At 36.8% G+C, this 12,300-nt stretch overlaps 1 protein-coding gene across 2 annotated transcripts in view; it reads left to right on the top strand.

Moving 5' to 3' along the window:
• Positions 1-12,300, top strand: part of LOC107684761 (sonic hedgehog protein A-like) — a 50,324-nt gene that overhangs the window by 16,882 nt on the left and 21,142 nt on the right. The gene's annotated exons all lie outside the window — the stretch shown is intronic.

Here is a 12,300-nt window from a genome sequence, read left to right as displayed (position 1 = left end):
GTTTCTCCTCTTTCCCTCTCGAGTGTGTAATGTGTGCTGGGACACAATGGGAGGATCTGCAGAATTGTGGTGAGAGGCTGTAGACTGTGTTTGCTGGCGCTATGAAGAGCCTCTTCACCAGGCTTTGGCCACAAAGGCCTTTGGGATGCACCCATGGCTTACTTTGTTCACTGGAAGCATTTCACACGCACCCAGGGCAACAGACAGGCAGGGCTGAGGCCTCAACACTCGGCAGAGTTATTTAAAAGTTTTTGTGCTTTTTTTTTTTTGTCCACCTATCCCCCCTACCTACCACACCTCCTTTTTACCACAAATCCTTTCTCATCCTTGTCGTTCAAATACCACTGTTGGGCAAACAGAGCACTCTTCTTTTTCTCTCTTTCTTGATCTCACCCTCCATAATATCCGACTGTAATTGTTATGAGTTCTACATCAGTAAATTGTTTGTCACCTCACTTTAGTCCTTTTGACAATGGACATTACTTCTGTTTATTAGAAAATGTGAAGTGAAGTAAAAGTGTGAGTTAAATTATCATGCAATTTTTATTGCATATGTTTGGACTGGCTTCTCTTTCAGTCAGTATTTGGCTGGGTTTATTTTACCATTGTTCAGCAATAAAGGTTATGACTTTAGGCCTTTGCCAGAAAAGTCATGCTGTGGTATTCTATGTCTTGGCCTTAATTCCCTTCTGGAGATCTTATATTTATGAATCACACATTTGCTGTAGGTCAACTTGCATTGCTTATGAATATTTACAATATGTATGCCATATTTGAAATATGTGTGCACATACGAGATAAATAACATTTTGTATCCCTAACAATCTTTTATCCCAGTGAACAAAATAATGCAGTTTTTCTGACATGCCTCTCCACAGCAGCTTAAGTGTCACATGAAAAAATTATGTGTCAGGGTTGGGGCCTGATAAAATATTGATGGTGGTCAGTGGCCCAGAGCTACTGTATAGTGTAAATTTCTGCTCTGGATGAAAGGAAGTGGTGATTGGCCTCATCCAGAATCAGTGCACATTTATGAGAGCATTTACTTTATGCTATAACATCTGTCAAATGTTCAGGATCATGGTTGTTGCTTAAAGGACTCCAGTACTAAGACTGTGAACCATTGATGCACAGAATTGACCTGCATTTGTATATTTTAGGGGCATATCAAAAAGTCCTGATAAAAACAATTACATTTATCAAACAGCAATTAAAATAATATAGTTGATATATCATATAATAATATAATAATTATTATAAATGTATCTTTTTAAGATCCGGCAGATGTTGGGAACAGGTCAGAGATTTTACAGCTACATATTTCAGCACAGGGATGAACTTGTAAAGAACCAATACTGTATTTGTGCTCTAAAAGATAAATAAATAAATCGTGAGACGTAATTTTCATAACAATATGGCTACAAAACTGCTTAAATGAATGGTTGAATAACGACTAATGCAAATCAATTATTTTAGGCCAAGCTTGGTAGGAATGTGTGAAAACTTAGTTCTGTTAGACCCAGTGAGCATGTTTGACTAGGACGAAGTTACATCTCTGTCTATTTTCATGGGTTATAAAGATGGAATGAATAAAACATGGCTTCGTCTTTGGAGCACTTTGCTAAGATGTTGTATCACTGAAAACACCAGCACTCTGTCAGATCAGATTGAGAACAGTGCAGTGACACACCTCTGCCGAGGAGATGATAAAATGTACAAACTGTGTAAGGAGAGCAAGGGCATCTGTGCATGTCTCGCTGTATAGAGAATTTGTTCCACCATATAGTGCTGACACACACATGCGCACACACTTCCTCTTCATTATGTTTTTCATATTAATCTGTAAGTGTTCATTTTCCCAGTAACACAAATTCTGACATTCTGCTCAGTGTGATTTATGATAATTTGATATATGGCAATAGAGACTATATACAGACTGCAGGACTAAATGTCCTTTTGTTGTCTACTCAGCCACTTCACCTCCTGAAAATATTACGAGCATTTGGAATAATGTCCTATTGGGATGCTTTTCTGATGTTAATCCATCATAAGAACATGGTAAAGTGTCTTTTGAGGTCTTTAGATCTGCCTTGTCAATTATTGCTTGTGTCTCTGAGACCAAAGGAGAGTTAATTATTATTTGCCAGTGCAGTCTGAGGAATCCAATCCTTTTATGACTGGTTTCTTGAGCTGGAGACTAGGGAGTACCCCCAATCAGTGATGCCCATCTAACCATTAGAAGAGATTCCCATTCCTACTGTCATCTTTAAATTGCAGTGCACATGCATCCTTACACTGTAGTTGAGAAGAAGAGGGATAGTTATGGTAATGCAAAGGAGTATGTGTGATTCTAGTCTTTTATTATTTTTACAGCAAACAGAGACACACGCTGAATACTAGTATTTTACCATTAACTTCACATCAGTGTGAAAGCATTTTTCCTGTCTTGTGTCCTCTTTGATTTTGAATATTACTTGAAAGTTTTTGGTGATAAACAGTGTATGAGTGAGAAAATATATGTGTATATTTCCACTATCATTGCCTACTGAACACACGTTGACCTTTTGTGACAATATGCCCCCATTGCATGTGAAATTATATTTATATTGATGTGTGATCCCCTAGGGGTGTGTGGTGGAACTGCAGGAGGTTTTTAAGATTGTGACAGAAATCCCAAACTCAATCAGTGTTACAAAGATCACCATTTCTGATCACATGACTTTTGCTTAGAATGGGCAAGTTTTGCTACTCTCAGTTAAGCTGCTGATGGTTTGGCTGTGGGTGTCAATAGCTTGTAACTCACATTTTTAAACTAATGATTTCATATGACTTGTGTCATATGTTTCATATGACTTCTCAAAGCGGAAACACTTTTGAAGAGATGTATGTCATAACAAAGCAGGCTGATAGATGGGGGGTCAACACTTGTAATTCTACATTTAAAATAAAATGCACTTCATTATCTCAGGATTCCTGAAATTCCTTAAATCACTTACATTTCAAACTTTCACAAGGGCAATAGCAAAAGCATTTAATCTGTATGGAAACCATTAAGACAAAATATTTTGACTGCCAAAAATGCTGTGGATTAATGGAAAATGTAATGAAATTAAGTGGAGTGATTTATCGCCATGCAGTACAGAGATTTACCATAGGAGGGGTGTTAATCCTCACGCTAACTTTTTAAAAGCTTGCTCCTGTTTGTGCTTGTACTGCATATCATAGCTGCACAAAAATGACTCGGCAGTGGAATAATTTTATTCACCAATAATCATTTAAAGATATATGATTTTTTTTCTCTATATGTTACATGCTAGTGTTCTTTTTTATAGATTTTAGATAAGTGGACTCTTTTTGTTTTGATTCAGTGTGATTCTTCTCTGTTTTAAAGCTCTATCCTGCTGCCAGTATTCATTATTTTTTGTCACATTTCATTTCCACTGTTTTAATAGCCTATATATAGCAGTGAGTTAGTCACACACAGAGACAGCATATAGCCATATTCTGTATTTCTCTTTCAATTACTGTTACTATTTAATTGTCTTTAACAAACCAACCTTTGAAAGAGGGATAGATTGAATGAAAGGTTAGTATAAGAGTATACAGCATATGGTTACTCTGTTGGTAATATATTTGAACAAAGCATATACTGTAAATGTTTACGTAGTTCAGTAACATTGAGTAGTACTTTAGCACTATTACGTACTTAAGTTATTTGCACATCACGTCAGGTTTTATTGTGCCTAGTTTAGAGCGATTTGGTTTAGCAAATACTTGTCAGAATTACATTGTTCCACAGCCTTTCACTTGCATGCATACACCAAAATACTACAAATTATGCACAATATTTGTGACATAATGAACAAATATTTGCAACTATAAAAGAAAAAAAAAACAAGCAGCAATAGGGGGTGTAGTTTCCCCTCTTTCCTTCCACAGGTGTTGTCTAGTGACTCAAGAAACGAAATAATTGGTGAATATAGATATTAACAATTGAGGAACATTCACAGAAAACCTTAAATCTATGGCAGCCATTCTGAGGATTTGTGGGGATTTTACAAATAAGTAAAATCCTGTTACTGCAGCTTTAGGGTGTAATAAAGACACTGATTAGTCCAAACATATTAATAACGACGGTAAGAATCCCATTGCTCTGCTGGTAGCAGATTTAGATAACACGGAGATGATATCAGGCTGACGGGACAATGAATGAATGAGCATGCACTCATTGTCCCCAGTGGTCATGTCACATTGCACTCATAGCTGGATTACTGGCTGACTTAAACAGCTTAGAGTTTCTTTTCTACATGCACAGCAGTCCGAGTGCTGTGCTTCATCTTAGCTGCTGAAAAGTGAAAGCCTTCACACAGTGCTAGTCTACGTGGTCTCTCAAGGTTTTCTGTCCGTGTAGCTGGCCTTTGACAGAAAACAATCAGTCTCTGCGATTTCAGTGCATGTGTTGCCATGGAAATGTCTCTGAAGCTCATTCTCTGATGTGCTTAGCTGATTTATGTTCAACTCAGTGTCACAGTCAGCAGCTAACATATTGGTGCTCATATCACATGCAGAAGCTCGTTTGATAATTTAAGAAGGGTGTGATCACACTTGACACTGATGATTATTGGAAAAGCACAAGCATCTTTTTTTTTGAAGATGCATGTCTGATACAGCCATTGTGATTATTATTATTGTACATTTATTTTGGACATTTTTGTAGCCCTGTGTGTGTTCTGCAGATGTCCCTAGAATCGAATTAAATGGAATATCTAATGGAATGTCTCCATATAATGACTCTTTTGTCAGCGGACTCGGTGTAAATATTCAGACTGAATAAGGCTAAGGGGTGTTAGCGTGTCGCTAATACTCTGATTTCTGTAATTGTGACACTCACAGTCTGTACGGCTCTGAGCTCACCGTGGAATCTAGGCCTTAATGGCTTAGCATTCCCAGCCACACAAGAGTTTTCCTCAGCCCCCAAGTATGCGTCACAAAAGGCCAGGCACAAAGAATACAAACATTTCATCGTTTTCAGACTTTTTAGTAATCTCCGACTGTGCCTTACTTAATCTCAAATTCACAACGGCTCGGGTTTGAAATGGAGGTATGACTTGAAGACTCGAGGATAATTGCTGTGTCTGTCTTGGACACGTTGAATGAAGAGTCGTGTAGGAGCGAGGAGATCAGAGAGCACAACAACAGCAATAAGGCAAATCAAGTCCAGCATGTAGTCAAGGAATTTAGGATGTTTATTGACCCATAATATTGGCTTTAAAAGACCTCAACCTCAGAGACCGCTGAATACAAAGTGTTAAATTAATTCATATGTTCCCTTTTGTTGTGGCTCGACAAAAGCAGCTGAGTTTCTAACTCGCTCTCGGAGTTGATGACAGATGAGTCTTTCGGCAGTGTTTGCCCAGGTGTCGGTCCCTCTAACCCAGTCAGCCAAGGGTGCGTCTCACTTTTTAACCTACTGCTCTCAGCGTCCTCGTTGGCCTTTATGCGCGCAATATCTTTCTCAGACAAAAAGCACCCAACAGGTCGATTCAGACAAGTCGTTAAAAAAAGCAAGAAAGCTCATTGGTTTCGCAAAGTTTCGGAAGTCGCGACCATTATCAGCATTCTTTTTTGTTTTGCAATGTTTGCACTAGCTTTCCAAACAGAATCCATCTCGGGGTTGGGAGATTAGACCTGAATAGATATGAAATATGTATATGTATCTGATCACAAAGCGCTAGGCGAACCCTTCGCCACAGCTGTGGCAGTCAGGGCCCTGGACCCGTTTCCTGTTTATGTGCAGTGTGCATGCTTTAACTAGCCCAGCTAAGCATTCTGTTCACTCCAAAGCCCATTTATCAACACAGGCCAACTCACTCTGCGCAAAAGTTTTACGTTTTATGGCCCAAGAATAAAGTGCATAATTACTCAGATGGTTAAAAAAGGTATGACCTGGGGCACTTGGCAAGGAGAAGTTCACTATGCATCACACTGTGTCTTATTAAAGACCATTTATCTTGGTAGAGATGTAGTGAATGGCTTTAACATTTTGTGCTTGTTTAAAAGTCCCGAGTACAATGAACTTAGTCTGCTAATAAGCAGGATATTTTGTTGGCAGCAGGCCGAGAATGGGAAGGCCTAGCAAATTTTAGGACTTGTCAATCAGCACGTGTTGTTTAGTCTGGGGTTTGAGGAGGTGTGGTGGAAGCATGTGGTTTCAGCCTGGCATTCGTACTGCTCCATAATTGGCCAGTAAATTATGGTTAATCCTACAATCCTGTACATCAGTGCAGTCCAGCCCAGATCAAATGTCAGATCAATTCATGATTACCTCGATAATGTAAAGTTTGAAAGATTTATCAACATAATACGGCAACGAGTGATTGTATCTTATGTTGGTTATAATGTTGATTTTATTATTATTATTATTATTATTATCAGTTACACTAAAATGTGGGCTGGTAAGATTTGTGTTTAGAAAAAAAGTCTCTTATGTTCACAAAGGCTGCATTTATTTGATCAAAAATACAATAAAAACAGTAATATTGTGAAAACTTTTTTCTATTTTAGTATATTCAGTGTCACATAATCCTTTCTTAATATTTTTGGGAAACCGTGATACTTTTTTAATCTCTGATGATTCAAAAGTTCAAAAGAACAGCATTTATTTGAAATAGAAATCATTAAAAATATATATCTTTACGTTTTTTTTATTTAATGCATCCTTGCTGTATAAATGTACGAATTTCTTTCATAAAAAAAAAAAAAAGATATATAATTTGTTTAATTTATTTATTTAAAAAAAAAAAAAAAAAAATCGTATTTACCCAAAACTTTTGAAGGTACTCAAATTATATATCATTCTTGAGATAAAAACATGACCACTTTCTCATATATCCTTACAAATATTTTTACGAACATCTATATAAATGAAATTTATCTATATAAATTATTAGTTAGTTATTTTGGGAATTAGGAAGACCCTCTTATTGTATTTATATATAATATTTATATAATGTCGATTTTGAGATATTTGCATGATCAAAGATACGTTTAAGCATCTATTTCTAAAATATGTCTCTCGCCTCCAGAAATATAGCTTTTTGAAATAATGATAAAAAAGAAACTGATGTGGCGCTTTCTCTTTATGTCAGGTTAAACTCTGACAGAGATTAGAATGCTAGCTCGTTAGTTAAGGAATTGGGTCTGTTTAACGTTTGTTTTTCTAAGTGTCTCCAACATAACAGGGAGCTCACGGCCATCAGCACCTCTGCTCAGGTAAAAGCACTTCCTCTTTCAGCCTCTGCTTCTTGCTATTTGCTCAACCTGATCCTGAGAAAAAAAGGAGCGAATAACTTTAAAACACTGTCGCGCCAATGAAAAGAGCCAGACTTGAAAGAGGTACAGAAATGAATTGAATGCTGTGCGGTTGATGTTTTCTTCCCGCTTTTCTCCTTCCTCTTTGCTGCCCTTACATTGTGAGGCCCCGTCGCTCTATCTCTCTTGCTCCCTCTCTTTCTCTCTCGCTCACTTGCTCACTCTATTTCCTTCGCTGAAAGACTGGCGTGGGTGATTCATCACTGTGCTCTGTCAAAAGCCTTTTCCACAACATGATGAGAACAATGTGTCTGTGATTGGGATTGAGAGGCACAGATTGAGAGATAGAAGCAGGCCTCTGCTCTTCTCCGCTCCGCTCAAGATAGGGCTTCACCCCTGAGACCATTTTAAAGGGTTTCGCACCCTGACAAAGAGCTCATGCGAGCTCTGAATAACACAAGTGACTGTGCCATGCTATGCTCGGACATGTAGTACTACAGAGACAATAGTCCTGACCATTCGTTTGGCCTTCACAATGCCAACAAGTCCTAACAGATTTGTCCATATCATTCTTTTCTCCCTTCTCCTTCTTGTTCCTTTACGTCATCCACTTCTCGTTCTTCTTTTTCTCCTTTTCTTTCTCTGCCTCTCTCTGATCTCTTTCTTTTCCTTTCGCCTTACTTTGCCTCAGTATTATATTTTGTCCACAAAGCAGTCCATGTGAGAGCTGAACAAATATCATCACAGATCTGATTTAATTCATGGTCACAGGCAGCCATTATGCTGTCATCAATAGCATTATCACAGCCCATTACCATGCCAGACAAGTTTGGGAGCCAATCCCTGTCCTCTTTCTGCCCTCCAACACCAATAAGATCACAATCACCGAGCATATTCCGCTTCCCTATACTTGCCATATAATGGCCAGTGATTACTGATATCTGTCTCACTGAATATGAACCATCACCACCTTCAGTTATCTTAACTGCTTACAGTGGCTGCAACCCATACGCAAATGTAATATATGTACATATATTAAATGTATTGTTATATATTGTCATATGAAGTAAAAACAGAAATTAAACCTGTTCAAATTGGGACTATTTCATATATTAAGGTATATATATATAACCAATACAAACATGTATGTTTATGTATGTGCATATACAAATTTTATGTTATAAACTTAAATCATCATCTAGCCAGAGAATATATATATATGTGAAAATTACACGGGGCCTTATAGGTAACTTATATGGCAATATCACTCTTTGATATGGCAATATATGTCATATTATATCTCTGTATTGGAATGTTACTGCTCTCAAACAAAACAAAGGAGCCAGCACAATTGTGTGATATTGCATGCAACAGTTCAGTAAACAATTCAGTATTTACTTTGCAAATGAAAAGTGAGTTCCAAACAAAGCCGCAGCAGCATTAAACAACACTCCTCAGTAGTGTTTTTTTTTTTTTAACAGATTGGCTGAGTAAATGATTCAGTGACACATTCATTAAGACGTATTGGCTTACTGAATGAATCAGCCTTTTAAAACTAATAGGTTGAGTAAATTATTCATTTATCTCATTCAAATGAATCAGTGTTTTTGATTGAATGATTCAACTGACTTGCTCATAAATAATTCAAAAAGTCTTAAAAGAAAGTCACTTGTCGCCACCTACTGGGGAAATGATTTGACATGCAGAAAGATTCCCAACTAGCCATGCTGATTCACGAACGTGTTGGGTAAATTACTCAAAAAAAGTAATCCAGTACAAATTACCAATTACTTCTTTAAAATTGTAATTTGATTACATTGCTGATTACTGCATTTAAAAAGTAATCCGATTACTAATTACTTAACTTTCAAGTTACTTTCAAGACTACTTTTCAAGTTATCAAACCTAAAAAAATACACTACAAAGTGAAACTCATAGTTCTTTCAGTATTTAATATTGACTTGAATGATCACTTGCATTTTTACTTACACACAGACATGAAAAACATATCTAAAGAAAGCTTGAAGTGTCTATTTTAAATGAAGTATATCATGTCGAAAACAAATATTCTCTGATAAATTAATCCGTATGAAACCAACGCGAGGTACAGTCTTTCCCGTCTGAGCTCACCTAATGTGATCACTCCCATGCACATCGCCACTATAAGATAATCATCCACGTGAAACCAGGCTTGAGACGCGCCAACATGTAAACGCCCACATCACCTCTGTAAACAAAGAAAGATTCATCAAGGTCATCATGGCTACTTTTCATTTTTGGAGAAGACGCAACTGTGAAGAAATAAGCCATGAATTTACCTCAAAAGAATGCGATGCGACGTGGCTTGATACAATGGAGGATCTCATTCTGATGAGTCATTTATTTTTACTTATATTAGTGTTATTGTGACATAAACTTGTACACATTCACCTGTTGAACTTTTCCTAAATTATAATGCCAAACTAAAATATGTAAAAACCGAGTGAAACATTTTGAAATATGATAGGCAACCTTTCATTGCATCTAAATGTTGTAGGACTCGTCTGCATTTTAGCTCGCATTCTCCGGTGATTTATTATAAGGCATACTGATGAGCACATGATGTTACTTCATATTTTTTAACACTGCATTTGTAACTTAAGTAATATAATTTTATTGGCATTAGTAACTGTAATCAAATTATATAAATTTAAAATGTAATGCATTACATTACTGCGTTACCAGGAAAAGTCATTAGAATACGTTATACCCAAATCACTCTTTTAAGTCGCGTCTTTTCAATGAATTGGTCACGTGGTTTAGCGATCCAAATCGGTTTATGATTCAGTCAGAATGATGTGAACCGGTCACTCGTGAGCTAAATCATTTTCTCACTCAGGAAACATACTTAAGAGGAACTTAAATACATTCGCTTACAAATCTTTTGAGTTATGTTGTAAAAGTTTTGCTTTCACCCAAGAAATGTTATTAATTGCTTGTTGCTTTGTGATATTTATTTATGTTTATGTTTATTTAGGGTCAGTTTGCTTGGCTAATTGTTCTTTATCTTTTGTATTTTAAAAACATAATTGTGTTGAAAAAAGTCATTTTCTATATCTGCAAGTGCTTCCTGGCCTTTTGATGCCTGGGGACTTGAATTTGGGAATCTGCCTCAAAGTTATATCAAATGGGATTTCCCATCCATGAAAAGGGATTGACATAGTGTTTGTATGTACTATCGACTGCACAATGATATTACAAATAATTCCCAATGTAAGTGTTATAAAGGAGTCAGAGAGTACAACATCTCTGACACAACATTTGCATGATCTGAAGGCCTTTACTATTTATACATTTCTTATTTTCTTATGAAACTGGAGACATATTTCTCACCATACATAACCAAAAAAAGTCATTTGTGTTTACTATAAGTTTTTATTATATTTTCTAAGTGCCAACTGATCAAAGCTGATAAAGCTCAGGCAATAGCTCTGCATGGAAGGTGTAAATCATCTGATAACTTAATTTTTCATAATCTGTTTCCCCACACTCTCCGAATATGTCCTGCCAAGATGGCGAGTATGTCTGGAGGATGCCAATTCTTTTGGCCTTTCCAAACTGAGATGAGCTGGGGCCTGTGGCTATGATCAACTTGTCCAAAGGCATGTCAAATAAACACGTATGATAACCTTTCAAAGAAGCAGCTCGTTAAATGTCAGTGTGGATCTGGTTGCATTTGGGCTAAATGCATACGTTTTCTTGATTTAGTACAGCACGCTTTTTTACTGCCGGGAAACTGGATCAAAGATAAACAGACAGTGATGCACTTTCTTGCAGCAAAAGTAATTAAGAGTTTGGTCCCTCTTTCCTCTCATCAATTTCTATAATGTAATTGGTGTAGACAGCAATGGAAAGAGTCTGTAGGAAAGGGTCTGCACAAGGGTATGCAGGAACCAAAAAGGGTTACAGATGCATTTGTAACAGGTAAACTTGAAGCACTGAACAGCATACTGCCATGCAAGATTTTTAGTTCAGTAATATGAGTGCAGTCCTGGCAGGACTTGTTCCCAAAATGAATGTGTTGACTAAATTATTATAATCATTTGGCATGATCACATAATGAGTATGAAAGTGAGATACAATGACTCTGCATTTCTGCCCACCTTCATCCTGAAGATGTAGTGTTCTGTGGGCATAAAGAGTCGAATCAATCTTGTTTTCAGATATGTAATAATTATTCTTCTCTCGGGTGGATCCTTAGAAAGACCAAAGGGTGACGTCATCTATAGCTCAGTCGCTGTCTCTCTCCGCTTTTTCTTCCTCTTTCAGCCACTCTTCATACGTCTCACTTTTAAAGCCGAGCAGAGGATAGAGGATATTAAAAAAATGGATGTTAAAGCATAAAACTGTCAGACAGGACTTGGGTGGGTGTAATTGCTCCTTACGAGTCTGTCACCCAGAACTAACAGAGTCCCCTCAATACTAGACATCAGCCTCTCCGCTCATTATTCAACTTTCTGCTTAGCTGATAATTAAGCTGCTGTCGCTGTTAAACTGGAAATGTAATACCAAATTAGCATCACATTTAGAAGCCTATAAAAATTGGACTATGCCATATGATAGATGAACATCAGTGGACACTGTTTGTCCCTTCATTGACTTAATCACATTGAAATGTGATCTGGATATTTTGAAAATTTATAAAGATATAGATATTGGCATACCAACATCAAAACATAATCATCTATATTTATTTACATCTTACTGGCTTACTAAATAAGTGTTATTTGTTTATCGATTGATTGATTTATTACTATTTTCTTACGCTTTCAATGAAGGGAAAATATTTAACATTCATGATATGCGAAAGATCCAAAGACCAAAGTTACAGGTTAAAATTTTATGCTGCTGCATCACATTAGAATGAGGTCAATTAATTGTAGAGCAAGTTAGCATGCACTTCCTGTGTTCAAAGCCTTGTATAAAAACTGTAGACTGGGTAATCTCAAC

The sequence above is a fragment of the Sinocyclocheilus anshuiensis genome, unplaced genomic scaffold, assembly GCF_001515605.1.
Source record: "Sinocyclocheilus anshuiensis isolate Anshui unplaced genomic scaffold, SAMN03320099.WGS_v1.1 scaffold613, whole genome shotgun sequence".
Classification (NCBI taxonomy): domain Eukaryota; kingdom Metazoa; phylum Chordata; class Actinopteri; order Cypriniformes; family Cyprinidae; genus Sinocyclocheilus; species Sinocyclocheilus anshuiensis.
This window is presented reverse-complemented; position numbering and strand designations above follow the sequence as displayed.